At 41.5% G+C, this 12,649-nt stretch overlaps 1 pseudogene; it reads right to left on the reverse strand.

The window, feature by feature from the left end:
• Window positions 1-12,649, reverse strand: part of LOC143100718 (uncharacterized) — a 164,585-nt pseudogene that overhangs the window by 92,057 nt on the left and 59,879 nt on the right.

Below are 12,649 nucleotides of genomic sequence, written 5' to 3' on the forward strand. Positions count from 1 at the left end.
CATCCAGCGTGAATGGGTTAATATGTAACTAAGTACAATACGTCAACCAAAACTTAAGTAAAAAGTAAAAGTACAATTTTTAAAAACTACTAAAAAAATATAAAATACCAAAAAAATCTACTCAATACATTTACCATAGTAAATTAGATACTTTCCACCTCTGGGGGGAGGGGTTTAAAAATCCACGCCCACTCCCCAAGATAAATAGGCCTAGTGGTGTTTGACCGAATGCATAGCCTATTTACAGTAGACGTCAGGGATGGCTGTGATCAACGCGCAAGTCAGTGAGCTTATCAGGACTCTCCGGAAGAAAGGCTGGCCAACTGGCGCTATCACCAGACATCTGGCCATGACTGGAATAAAACCTTCCTTGGGGACTATCCGGCGCCATTACCGACATGCCGTTGTGGAGCAGAAGAAACGAAAGCCGCGTAAAGTGACAAAGTAAATTTACTTTTTTTAAGCCCAGGTAACACTAACGCGTCTCTTTTATTTACCTATCTGTGAAAATCGAGCACTCAACATATCCTTCTTACAGTAACATTTTGATGAATTCTGCTTACAGATTTGTTTCCATTACCCGGGGAAAAAACAAAGACTTGCTGTGTGACGATAAGGGCTGGATGGCTAATATGGAAAGCCGTCTAGCCGCAAGGACAGCGGATCTCACATCGGAACGAGCTCAAGTAGCTCAACTGCTTGCTGAGAATGCAAGTTTGAAAGCTGACCTGTCAGCCAGCAGAGCAGAGACAAACAACCTCCGACAAGAGATGCAGGGGCTGAGAGAGGCCAGTCAGAGGGGACTGCTCATGCAAGAGATGAGAGCTGGGATAGGAGAACTGCATTCGGCTCTACGTATGGTTAACTCTACGCCTGTGAGATCAATCCCCAGATCCGCGCCTCAACACCTGCACCAGAATTAGATTCTTCAGTGTTGTCAGATTGTCAGATGTCTCCATTGGCCCTTTCCTCTTCCTTAAACGACAGCATCCATATTCCCTGTCAATGGGCAGACGTGAGCTTGCGTGATTTTGGACCAGAAGACCATGCCAGACTCCACCAACAGAGCTACGGCCAAGTGGGCAGATATGGATGCCTGCTCTTCAGACACATTATCTCGGAGGAGAACTACCAGGCATGGAGCAAAACCACAAACTGGGATGGTTCTAAAGGTAAACGAGCACTGCCTCAAAATGTGAAGACCTTTGTGGTTGCTACACTGAAGCGACACTTTCCTGGCATGGACAGGGGGAAACTGAAAGAGTGTGTAAATAAGATCAACGAATTCCTGCGTACAACACGGAAGAATCCCCAAGCACTCTTTCTGCTCTAAAGACTGCAGAACACTGTACTGTAGCTTACTGCACTGTATACATTTGTATTACTGTAACAATACAGTTCATTATTTTAATTAATAAAAACTTTTCTCAATAGTACGTTTCTGACTTCATCTTTAGACCTGTTATTGAAAATATAAGGAGTAGAAAGCACAAATATGTGTGTTAAAATGTAGCATATCTGACATTATTACAGTAGGCCTATCTGATATTACCAGAAAAGAACAAAACGGCAATGTCGTTTTTGCTGCCTGTAGGCTAATGGTGGCTAATAGGCAAATGGTAGGCCTACATGTACTTTAATATACAGTAGGCCTATTGAAAGTAATGAGCTTAAAGCCTGTGTTGCAGCTTAAACACCACTGTTGATTAATGGGTACATAAAGCACTCAATATATGTATATCATTTTAAAAATGTCTCCAAATGGTGTTAAATGCCAGTTTTTGTTGTTTTTAGCATTAGCGGGTTTTTTGTACGCAATTCGGTGATGACGTCACTTTGGGGACTACTTGATCTGCGCTTCATTCATTTCAATGCATTTCAATGGACATCGCGGTTACACTTTCAACATAAAGTTTGTATATTTACACTTCGAATTTCGTCACCTAATTTATATCACAGCTACCCTATGATCTACCCATGGTAATAACGGTGCCTGATATCAATTTAGTATTTTTTCTGAATTTCGGGAGGTCTCGTTTTGGAGGGTATATGTTTTACATTCATTCCTATGGGAAACGGTCGCGGTTACACTTCCAACATAAAGTTTGTATATTTACACTTCGAATTTCGTTACAGCATTTATATGACAACGACCCTATGGTCTAACAAAGATAACAATGTCTTCCGATTTTAGTTTAATGCAATTTTCTGAATTTGAGAGGCCTCGTTATGAGGCTACATAATGCACCTATTCAGTTCAATGTATTATGCTTATAACATTACGACACTTTTTTTGTTACTGTCAGTGAACAGCACCGAATGAAAGTCAACATTTTCTTTATATCTAGTGATAGTGATCATGTCGTTAGTTCAGATAAGTAGGCTACCGGGCAAACTTAGTCAGAAGATCAGAATATGAAGCATCATGATAGCTAGCTGGGCTAACTTTTTAGTCCCACCTGTGAGCCACCCCAGTTAGTTAGCTTCTAGCCGCCGCCGATTAGGCTGGTCGTGTCTTCAGCATGAATATTTTCGATAACTACAGCTCGTGATTGATTGCCATTGACATCGTCAGGGTACGGCTTACCAAAGAGGGAGATAATATGGGCAAGTCGCAGTTTTGCAGGTGCTTGTGTGGGCTGTGCCGTCCCGATGGAAACTGTGGTGGAGAGCTGCAGTAACTAGGGAAGCGAGTGCATTTTGGCCGCTGGTCGAGGAGCTCCCCTGTGACCAGCATAATGACATGATCTATCTAGCTATCTATCTGTCTATATACATATCTAGGCTATCTATAGCCTATCTATTTATCTATAATCTGCGCTATCTACTGCTGAACAATCCCTTACTCGTCTCTCTTTACTCCTCTCTCGTTACTCTCAAGGGTCTCAAGGTGGGCTTTGGTCTGTTGTCTCCCCAAGGTGACGTAATGAAATGCATTGTGGGGGAAAGGAGAATCACTTCAAATGCTGTGAAATAGTACCTGCTTTTTCGTATTATATTCCGTTTTGTGATATCCAACAACATCAAATACAATGGATAACAGTTTAAATGTTTATTATCAACAAGCAAATTGTGCAAATTTGTTGGAAAATGAACCCTGCAACACGGCCTTTAAGACACATTAGCGCTTCAATTAGCGAAAGCAGTTTAATGGCCACATTAGCGCCTCCATTAGTCCTTGTGAGAAATGCACTTGGTCCCGATGCTGCAGTGAGCCATCACCTGCAGGCAAGCCCAATGTGTTGCACATTCTCCTCAATTTAATTTGTATTATGGACTGCCTTTGAATATATATATATAAAGCTAAAAATCTTCCCACGTGTAATCCACATATATGGCTGAAACTCTTCCCACATGTAGTACACAGATACGGCTGAAACTCTTCCCACATTTAGTCCACAGATATGGCTTTTCTGTTGTGTGGATTCTCTGGTGTTTCATTGGACTAGACATTTGAGTAAAGGCCTTTCCACATTCAGAGCAATCATATGGCATTTCTATTGTATGAGTGCAATGATGGACAGTGAGAGTTGATATCATGCCTTTTCTGTATAACATAAGGCTTCTAGATTGAAATCTGACCAATCAGTGAGAGAATCCTTTCAGATGGAAACTAGAATGTAGAATTACAGGGAATCTAGTTGCACTTGGCAGGCACTCCACAATGGAGGATAGGTAGTGGAGGAAGTGTGACATGATGGGTGGGGAGGTTTGCATGGGGTTGTGGGTAATGAACAAATTCATACTTACTTTTCAATCATCAGCCAGATTATTTATACCTCCTCTCTATTAGCCTCCATTCACTCTTATACAAAGTGAGTTGCATATCAAATATATCATCAGGGGATTTGTTGAGAAAGGCCTCACTCTACATGTAGTACACAGATACTGCTGAAACTCTTCCCACATGTAGTCCACATATACGACTGAAACTTCTCCCACATGTAGTCCACATATAAAGCTGAAACTCTTCCCACATGTAGTCCACATGTACGACTGAAACTCTTCCCACATGTAGTCCATATATAAAGCTGAAACTCTTCCCACATGTAGTACACAGATACGACTGAAACTCTTCCCACATGTAGTCCATATATAAAGCTGAAACTCTTCCCACATGTAGTCCACAGATATGGCTTTTCTGTTGTGTGGATTCTCTGGTGTTTCATTGGACTAGACATTTGAGTAAAGGCCTTTCCACATTGAGAGCAATCATATGGCTTTTCTCTTGTCTGAGTGCAATGATGGACAGTGAGAGTTGATATCATGCCTTTTCTGTATACCTCATCAGCCTTCTAGATTGAAATCTGACCAATCAGTGAAAGAATCCTTTAAGATGGAAACTAGAACGTAGAATTACAGGGAATCTAGTTGCACTTCGCAGGCACTCGCAGAGGGGAGGTAGTGGTGGAAGTGTGACATGATAGGTGGGGAGGTTTACATGGGGTTGTGGGTAATGAACATATTCATACTTACTTTTCAATCATCAGCCAGATTATTTATGCCTCCTCTCTTGTAGCCTCCATTCAAATCTAACCACCCAATTGCAGGCGCTTTTGGAATGCAAAATTGGACTAGCAGGGAATTATGGGAAGGCATTTAAAATCAAATGAGCTCTGTTCACACATTCAATGGTCCTCATGTGGCCATGACAACAGCTCAACTAGGAGGTAAAGTGGGGGAAGTGTGGAAAGGTGTGAAATTAAAAGTGATGAGCTAAAATGGGTGGAGTAACCAACAAAGAAAGCCTCCATCCTAAATTCTTCCTGAAGCTTTTTCTACATGACAAATATGCTTTTTTCAATTTAAATATTGTAAGTACATGGGCATTTTGTCTGTGTGTGTGTTTGAACAGGGCCAGAAGTGTCTATAATAGTGGGCAGTACTGGTTAGCGCTTCAGACTTGTAACCGGAGTGTTGCCGGTCCGATCCCCGACCAGTAGGAATGGCTGAAGTGCCCTTGAGCAGGGCACCTAACCCCTCACTTCTCCCAGAGCGCCGCTGTAGCAGGCAGTTCACTGCTCCGGATTAGTGTGTGCTTCACCTCACTGTGCGTTCACTGTGTGTTCTGTGTGTTCACATTCACGAATGGGATAAATGCAGAGACCAAATTCCTTGTATACGCAAGTATACTTGGCCGAGAAACCTGATTTACATTTACATAAACAAGTCAAGGCCTGAAGCAAAAATACAATTATGAACAATTATGCAACTTAACAATGGGCATTATCATTTGCACCAGAATTTGACATCTATTATAATTAATCCTGCAGTTAGTTCAATTGGTTTTTTAATAATCATTTTTTTAAATGTTTGTCTGAACAAATTATTTATGAATAATAAAAACATGAATATGAATTCATTCAAACAGCCATTATGAGATACCTTGTGATTGAGATTCAGCCTTTTATTTGAGATCATACAACATGTCCACATTCAGTTATTATCAAAGCAACTCTCATCTTACATTTTTTGTTTTACCAGTTTCTGATTTCATTAGGTATTCCTCTTGTAATTATCTTCAGATTTGGCTTTAGATTCATTCATCTCATCATTAAACAGCATGAATATAACAGTATCTCTTCATTGGGGTGTAGTGTGGGATACAATTTTAGGCTAAATGTGACACTGTTCAACTCTATTACACTTCTCATGTGGAAGTAGATTAAACAGTTGATTCAAAGACTTCCCAAACCAGAAACACCAGTAATTTTCAACCAAACGTTCCAAAAGTTAGATCTGCTGCATGAAGGAGAGTGAGAGGAAACCCGTGTCCTGCTTTTATGTTTGATAAATAGGTCCATCTCATCTCAAAGTTTCAATGCACAATTGGAATAATGGTTTCATATTTGGTAGTCACCTTTGCAGATTGCATTCGGGGCTACACTCAAAACATTCGAGGCAGAAGCCCCGGCAAAAACGGCTGGCGACGCCCCTGCTCATGCGTGGAGCTTCTGGTGTCGCATTAGAGAATACTTGTGACTAAAGGACATTCCAGTCAGAGCACTAATGAGGCCTTTATCCTGTATGTGTACGCTAGTGGCTGTTGACCAATGACCTCGTCTTGAAACTCTTCCCACATGTAGCACACTGATACGGCTTTTCTTCTATGTGGATCATCTGGTGTTGCGTTAGACCAGATCTTCGACCAAAGGCCTTCCCACAGTGAGGGCACGGATATGGCTTGTCTCCCATATGTGTGCGATCATGGACGTTGACCTCTGTCTTAGTCCTGAAACTCTTCCCGCATGTAGTACACTGATATGGCTTTTCTCCTGTGTGGATCCTCTGGTGTACCTGGAGATGAGACATTTGACTAAAGGCCTTTCCACAGTCAGAGCACTGATACGGCTTTTCTCCTGTGTGGATCACCTGGTGTACCTGGAGATGAGACATTTGACTAAAGGCCTTTCCACAGTTAGTGCACTGGTACGGCTTTTCTCCTGTGTGGACCATCCGGTGTTTTGTTAGATTAGACTTTTGACTAAAGGCCTTTCCACAATCAGAGCACTGATGTGGCTTTTCTCCTGTGTGGGTCCTCAGGTGTGACTTGAGATGATTAATCTTGCAGAAGGCTTTTCCACACTCAGTACAATGATGGGCCTTTTCCACAGTATGTCTCATCCCATCTGTGTTTATTTGGTGAATATTTATCAGATTATTATTATTATTCCAAGCCATTATGATGCAAATTAGAATGACAGGGCATCAAATGGGCGTGACCATAGAAGCAGTTGGAGATACCCCACAAAGGAGTGGTAAGTGTGTGTGTGTGTGTGTGTGTGTGGGGGGGGGGGGGGGTGAAGATGAGAAATTAAATGTAGTAGGATGTAGATGTAGAGTCTTTAGGAGTATTGAGGATTCCTAGCTGATGTCACAGACGTGAGGATAGTGTTAGCCATTTTGGGAGTCAACTAAGCATATTGTAACTTAACTCCAAGGTTAAAGGTCTCAATTAACTTTATCCTAAACCTTCAAGTCTTTATTTTTTCAACCGATTTTATTTCATTATGCGGTATAGCCAACATGATGCGCATAGGTGTCTCATTCGGAGTAGGCCTAGTGTAAAATCTAATTTAGCATTAGACAAGGTGCAGCAATTTCGTCACTAGGCTACCACAATTTTGTCAACTGCAGTCTCAGTAAAGTGACAGAAAGCCTGTCAAACAACGTGCAAAGTCATCCAAAAACATTTAAAACAAAGAGGTTTTAAATGTTTACCTATTATTTCAGACAGTGCAGCAGTGTTGATATCTCCTTGCAATTTCTGAGTGAGGGGGAACATGTCAAGGTGGGCATATGTGGTTGGTTAGGAGATGGCGTTTAAGCTTGCTTGGGACCATGACACTATTTGTTAGCTTTTACCCACACACCAAGCATAACGGTGTTGGTGCAGACGGATCCCCGTTGAAAGAGAATCTAAACGAAAGATAACTCTCGCTGTGTTGGATCGAGCTCACTGTTTTTTCTTTCTTTTTAGCACTACTACTAGGCTCTTTATTATCTGGGTTAGAATGTTGACCAGGGCCGAGAGTCTGTATTTTGTCTTTTCAGGAACCTATCCATCGCTAGTTGTAGCCTCGCATGCATCTTTTCACCTCCATTTATCGCAAGAATCCCTTGAGCTAATTCTGTTTTAAAATGTAATTTATATTAACAAAGTCATTAATTGTTGCGCCACCTACTGCCACCTATTGACATGGAAGGGTATTTAATTACTTAGCAAGCTACTACAACTCAGCCACAAGTGAGCACCAATGAAATATTTGCAGCAACAAAAATATATTTATATAATATATCAATTGCGTGGAATTGAACAATTTCCCACCGTGGTTGAAAAACACTGGTTAAGAGCACCCTAATGCCAAATAGTAAACATGTGAGTTCAGAAGTTCAGTTTTACACTGTCAACGTCATACTGGGCTTGTTGATTAAGCCTACAATGTATTCAAAATATTACATTCAGTTTAGGCCACCCACGATGTTGCAGCTGATTTTAAGATCCAGGTTTAATGGATGAGGCTTTACCCCTCAGTGACACAAGCAATCAAGCTGCAAAATGGATCTATCATGCATCTATCTATCTGCATGATATATGCTGGACTGCAGCCTATTGTGGGATTATTCGCTATTTGCAACCTACAACTTTTTTAATGACAGTGAGAAAACATACACTTCACATAGCCTACAGTGGTTCCCCGTTAAAAATTGACACTTCATTCACGATCATGGTGAATGGTGAAATGTAAGTACAACTGCAGCCGCTTGGGGGCAGCATAGTCCGCTGTGGAGTTCCACGGTCGAACCAGACGAATTCGACAGCAAGGGCTGTGATTGGCCGAGTTTTCAGTGCGTTTCTCTGTGTTTTTAGCAGCCCCTGCAACATGCTAGTCCACTGTAGCCTAAGTCTTGTACATAATGTTAAACATAGTTTTGGATTCAGTGGCAAGATTTCTTGATTGTACAGTGTCTGTCTCTCAGTAATGTTTTAAAATGAGAGCTTCGTCAGCTGGCAGTAGGCTACTTTGTCGGTAGTCATGAGAAGTTCGCTTGCTAACAGAACATAAATATGCTGCCCAGAAACCTTGTGAATAGTTCTGATTTTTTTTACTACACTAACGAGGTTGAAATATAGCCTTTGCCTACAGCATCTCCTTAACAGTAATGTTAACAAAATTACAGCATTCATATGACAAAGGAAACCGAACTCGGTCACTCAAGACTGTGCCACAGCAACCAGTGTAGGCTACAGTCCTACCCAATAGGCCTACTCGAAGCAGATAGCGTTGTCTGACGGTCGAGTGGGTTAATGCACGTATTTCCAGAACAGGTCTGCAACTTTCAGGCAGTTCTGAGTTCGAATCTAGGCAGGAGCAGAGCCATATAAAGGCCTAGGCGTATTGTTATCATTTTTTGCAAGGTGTTGCTCCTGGCAATACTTGTTTATAAGACGTTTGGTGATTAATTGATAGCTGTTTTTGGGACACGTTAAACGTTCTTTATAATGAGCGCATCCGGGGAGTAAAACGACTGTTACGCGCTGTTACTGTAGGCTACAATGATTGCAATACAAAAATATGCGTGTTAGTTTTGTGATGTTTTGCACTTTTGCCTCATGTGTTTTCAGGTTTGAGGACTTTTTTGGCAAGATTGACCTTGGTTAGACTCTGCATATGTCATTTCTCCGTATGGAAAATAAAGTCAATTTTCGACACACGTCTGTTATTAGTTCAATAACAAGTGTTGCTTGTTAAAACATGTGACTAGTGAAACTCAAATGATTTTAGAAATATTTAGCCAAAGCCAAAAAGTGTTAGAGAAGGAGAGACGCCGGTGCAGCTCAGATGTCTTCTTAATTTTCTTTATTCTTTAGTAAAAGGTGCAGAACATTATTAAACTTTGACTAACGTTTCGATGTTCGTTAGTCAAATGTTAGTCAAAGTTTAATAATGTTCTGCACCTTTTACTAAAGAATAAAGAAAATTAAGAAGACATCTGAGCTGCACCGGCGTCTCTCCTCTCTAAAATATCTGTCCTGGCCTGGTTGCAACGGATTGTGGCCAAACGACAGAAGCGCGGAGAACCCTCCTTTGTCTACCAAAAAGTGTTACTTTGTGCCCCGCGCTCCCCCACTGCTTGTGAAAGAAGGGGGTGGGGGAGGGGGGCTTAACGTGAAAAAGCTTAATGTCACAAAAAGGCAATGAGTCGTTTTAGGCTACAGGCCTTCATAATGGTAGGCTACAGGAAGTGGGGGGAGGGTATGGGATGACCAGAGCCGTCATCCATCGTCTTTCCAGGCACACAGCTTGTTATATAGCCTATCGACTGCCTTAACAGATAGACTTTGCTCTTGGGTTTGGCCTTACAGCGAACTCAATGCTCTTGTTGCTTGCAGTTTGTTAAATAAAGCGATGTAGATTACATTATTTATTTCTGATTAATTGCGTCTTTTGATGTATTTTGCAACATTTGCTTGTTAGGCTGGGCTACTGTCAATGTCCTGTACAGGTAAATGTTCAACAATTGCTGGTGTAGGCCTAGGCTATTAATCAATTAGGGACTGTTCGTTATTTATTTAATTAAGGGGCTACCGGAGGAGTTTTGGGAGCATTAGTCAAAAAAGACGTGACCCTCCCTCGCCAGCAAGAATTTTTTCTATGACCCTCCAAAGTGATTGAGAAAAAACGCATGACCCTCCCCAGTCCCAACAATTTATTGATGCTTTAGGCTACTGGGTCAATTTGGGAGCTTGCATGCTACGACTCCTTCCTTGAAATGCCTTGAAAAGGCTGTCGTTTGCACAATTTCACAAATAATCACCGGGACCGAAACAAACCTGTCAACTTTTCCCGGGTTTATCGCGTATTTTAACTTTTTCCTCGCTGTCTTAGGAGGAGCTGCAGGGCCGTCGCAAGGGGATGCGAGGCCCTGTGCGAACTTGACAGATGCAAGGCCCTTTTCACTTACGTGCATGAAATCATGCGACAGCTTACTTTACACATAGCCAAGGCTACCGTCGGTGTATTTATATAGTAGCCTAGTCTAATAAGCTACACCAGCTTGCCTTTTAAGAGGGGAAATTCAATTGTATAGCCTATAACATTAGCTGAGTCACATATTTGGCCATATGGTGTTTATCATAGGCTAGGCTACATCACGAAACCAAATAGTGTAACAAAGGCGAACACTTTAACAGGGGGAATTAATTGGGCATGAATCATTGTGCTGAACGGTATTTGTCAATGAGCAGAAACACACACGACATTCAAACTATTGATAAGATGTACTGGTCTGTATCTATAGGCTAACATTGGACAAATAAATGACACTGACTCGCCATATCCTGACTCAGGAAAAAAAACATTTTCTTGCTTTGCCGCAAACTCAGCAATGAAATCATAGGCCAGTTTGCAGGTAGCCTCACGTTTTTTTTTTCATAGAAGGGAGAGCCCAGTCTCTCCTGTGACATGGAGGTGCGCAAATAGTTTTTAATAGCCTGTTCAACTTCGAAAAGCTTCGTTCACCCGAGGCCAGTCACTGATCGCAATTTCAAAGTTCGGAAAGCTTCATCTTTTTAAGTTTTAAGTGCAGTGGCCCCTATCTGCCCCCTTTGGAATTATATCTCGAGCCTATTATAAGGTCCAGTGCGTTATGTCCTAGGATTCGGATGTGCTCAAAAAGAAAAGAAAAAACACTTTTTTATAGATGGTTATGAGGAGCAATGTGAGAGAGAAATTTGATGATCATTGATCGTTGTTTTGGGACGTTAAGCCTTTTCCATAGGCGTCAGTGACATAGCTGTCAACATTGAGCTTTGAAAATAAGGGAGATTTCCCGGGTTTCTCACGCAGAATACGGGAAAATGTCAACATTCGTCCCCCAACGTTGGAAGGGTTGCAGTATTAGTCCGTTTCATAATTGCAAGCTCGTGCATTGGTCAGCTAAACAATACAACAAAGTAGCCTACTTTATTTACGCCTAACAACAGCCTATATTAATTTGGTCAACTTTATACAGCCCTAGCAAGGCTAAAGTTTTGTAGCCTAATCGATGGCCCTGTGCGCTGTCATTCTCCTGCGCAAACAAAATGTGTGCGTTCCAAGTAGCCTATAGTGCGTAATTCTTCTTCATAAAGTTGAACAAATGCATTTGGTTATTTTAGAGATTTTAGAGAGAAAATATAAATAGCCTGTCATGCAGTTTATGGGCTTTAGTGCAGAGTTGGGAAGTTATGGTAGGCCAACTTGGAGTGAATATACAAACAGGGGAATTCTTTCTCTACTCGTAGCTGAGTGGTAGGCCGATACACACAGCGTTCGGCCGTAGCCTACACTATGCAGGTGCCACTGAATCGTGCATCTTAAATAGTCTCACTGTCGCCTTCAAGCAAGCAAAACGATGCTTTGAAAACATCTGTTTCGTTGGAAGGGCAAGGGTGTAGCAACAGGACAACAGTACAGAGACTGACAAGTCCGATGGTAGAGCTAATGTTATGAGATTGTTAAAATACGGGATATTTACGGGAAAATATTAAAACGGGAAGACAGCGGGAAAAACGTTAAAATACGTGAGAAACCCGGAAAAAACGGGAGGGTTGACAGCTATGGTCAGTGAAGGAGATTGAAGAATGACCATTTTTTTATACGAAAATATTTCTTAACTACAAAAACTCAGTGTCTAAAAACTCAGTGTCATTCAGACTCAACCCTCTTGTTGTTTTATTATCTTTTTCGTTGTCGTTTGAACGTTGGCAAGCAGGCATGTTGCGGTTGCAATTTAAGTGGAATTTCTACAGTAGGCCTACAACATGCTGTTAGGCTGGGCTACTGTCAATGTACTTGTACAGGTAAATGTTCAACAATTGCTGGTGTACAGGTTATATAATCAATTAGCTAAACCATTTGTCCAGCTGTTTAAACATTTTTTCGTGCTACATTCAAACGCAAAAGGTGCTTTGATATATTTTTCGTTTGAACGTCGGCAAGCAGGCATGCTTTGGTTGCAATGAATGAGGATAATTGCTTTTTTTTTGCATTATTTTGAATATGACTCGCTCCAGTCTCAACAGCACGTACTTTTTCCACACGCTAAGTTCTAACACACATAGGCCTATCCCCTCTCGCGTTCTCTCTCTCCATCCCTGCACACG

Source organism: Alosa pseudoharengus, unplaced genomic scaffold (genome assembly GCF_046254945.1).
Source record: "Alosa pseudoharengus isolate Yale_2024_CS ecotype anadromous, Long Island Sound unplaced genomic scaffold, YU_APseudo_1.1 YU_APseudo_1.1_scf_1, whole genome shotgun sequence".
In the NCBI taxonomy this organism is placed as follows: domain Eukaryota; kingdom Metazoa; phylum Chordata; class Actinopteri; order Clupeiformes; family Clupeidae; genus Alosa; species Alosa pseudoharengus.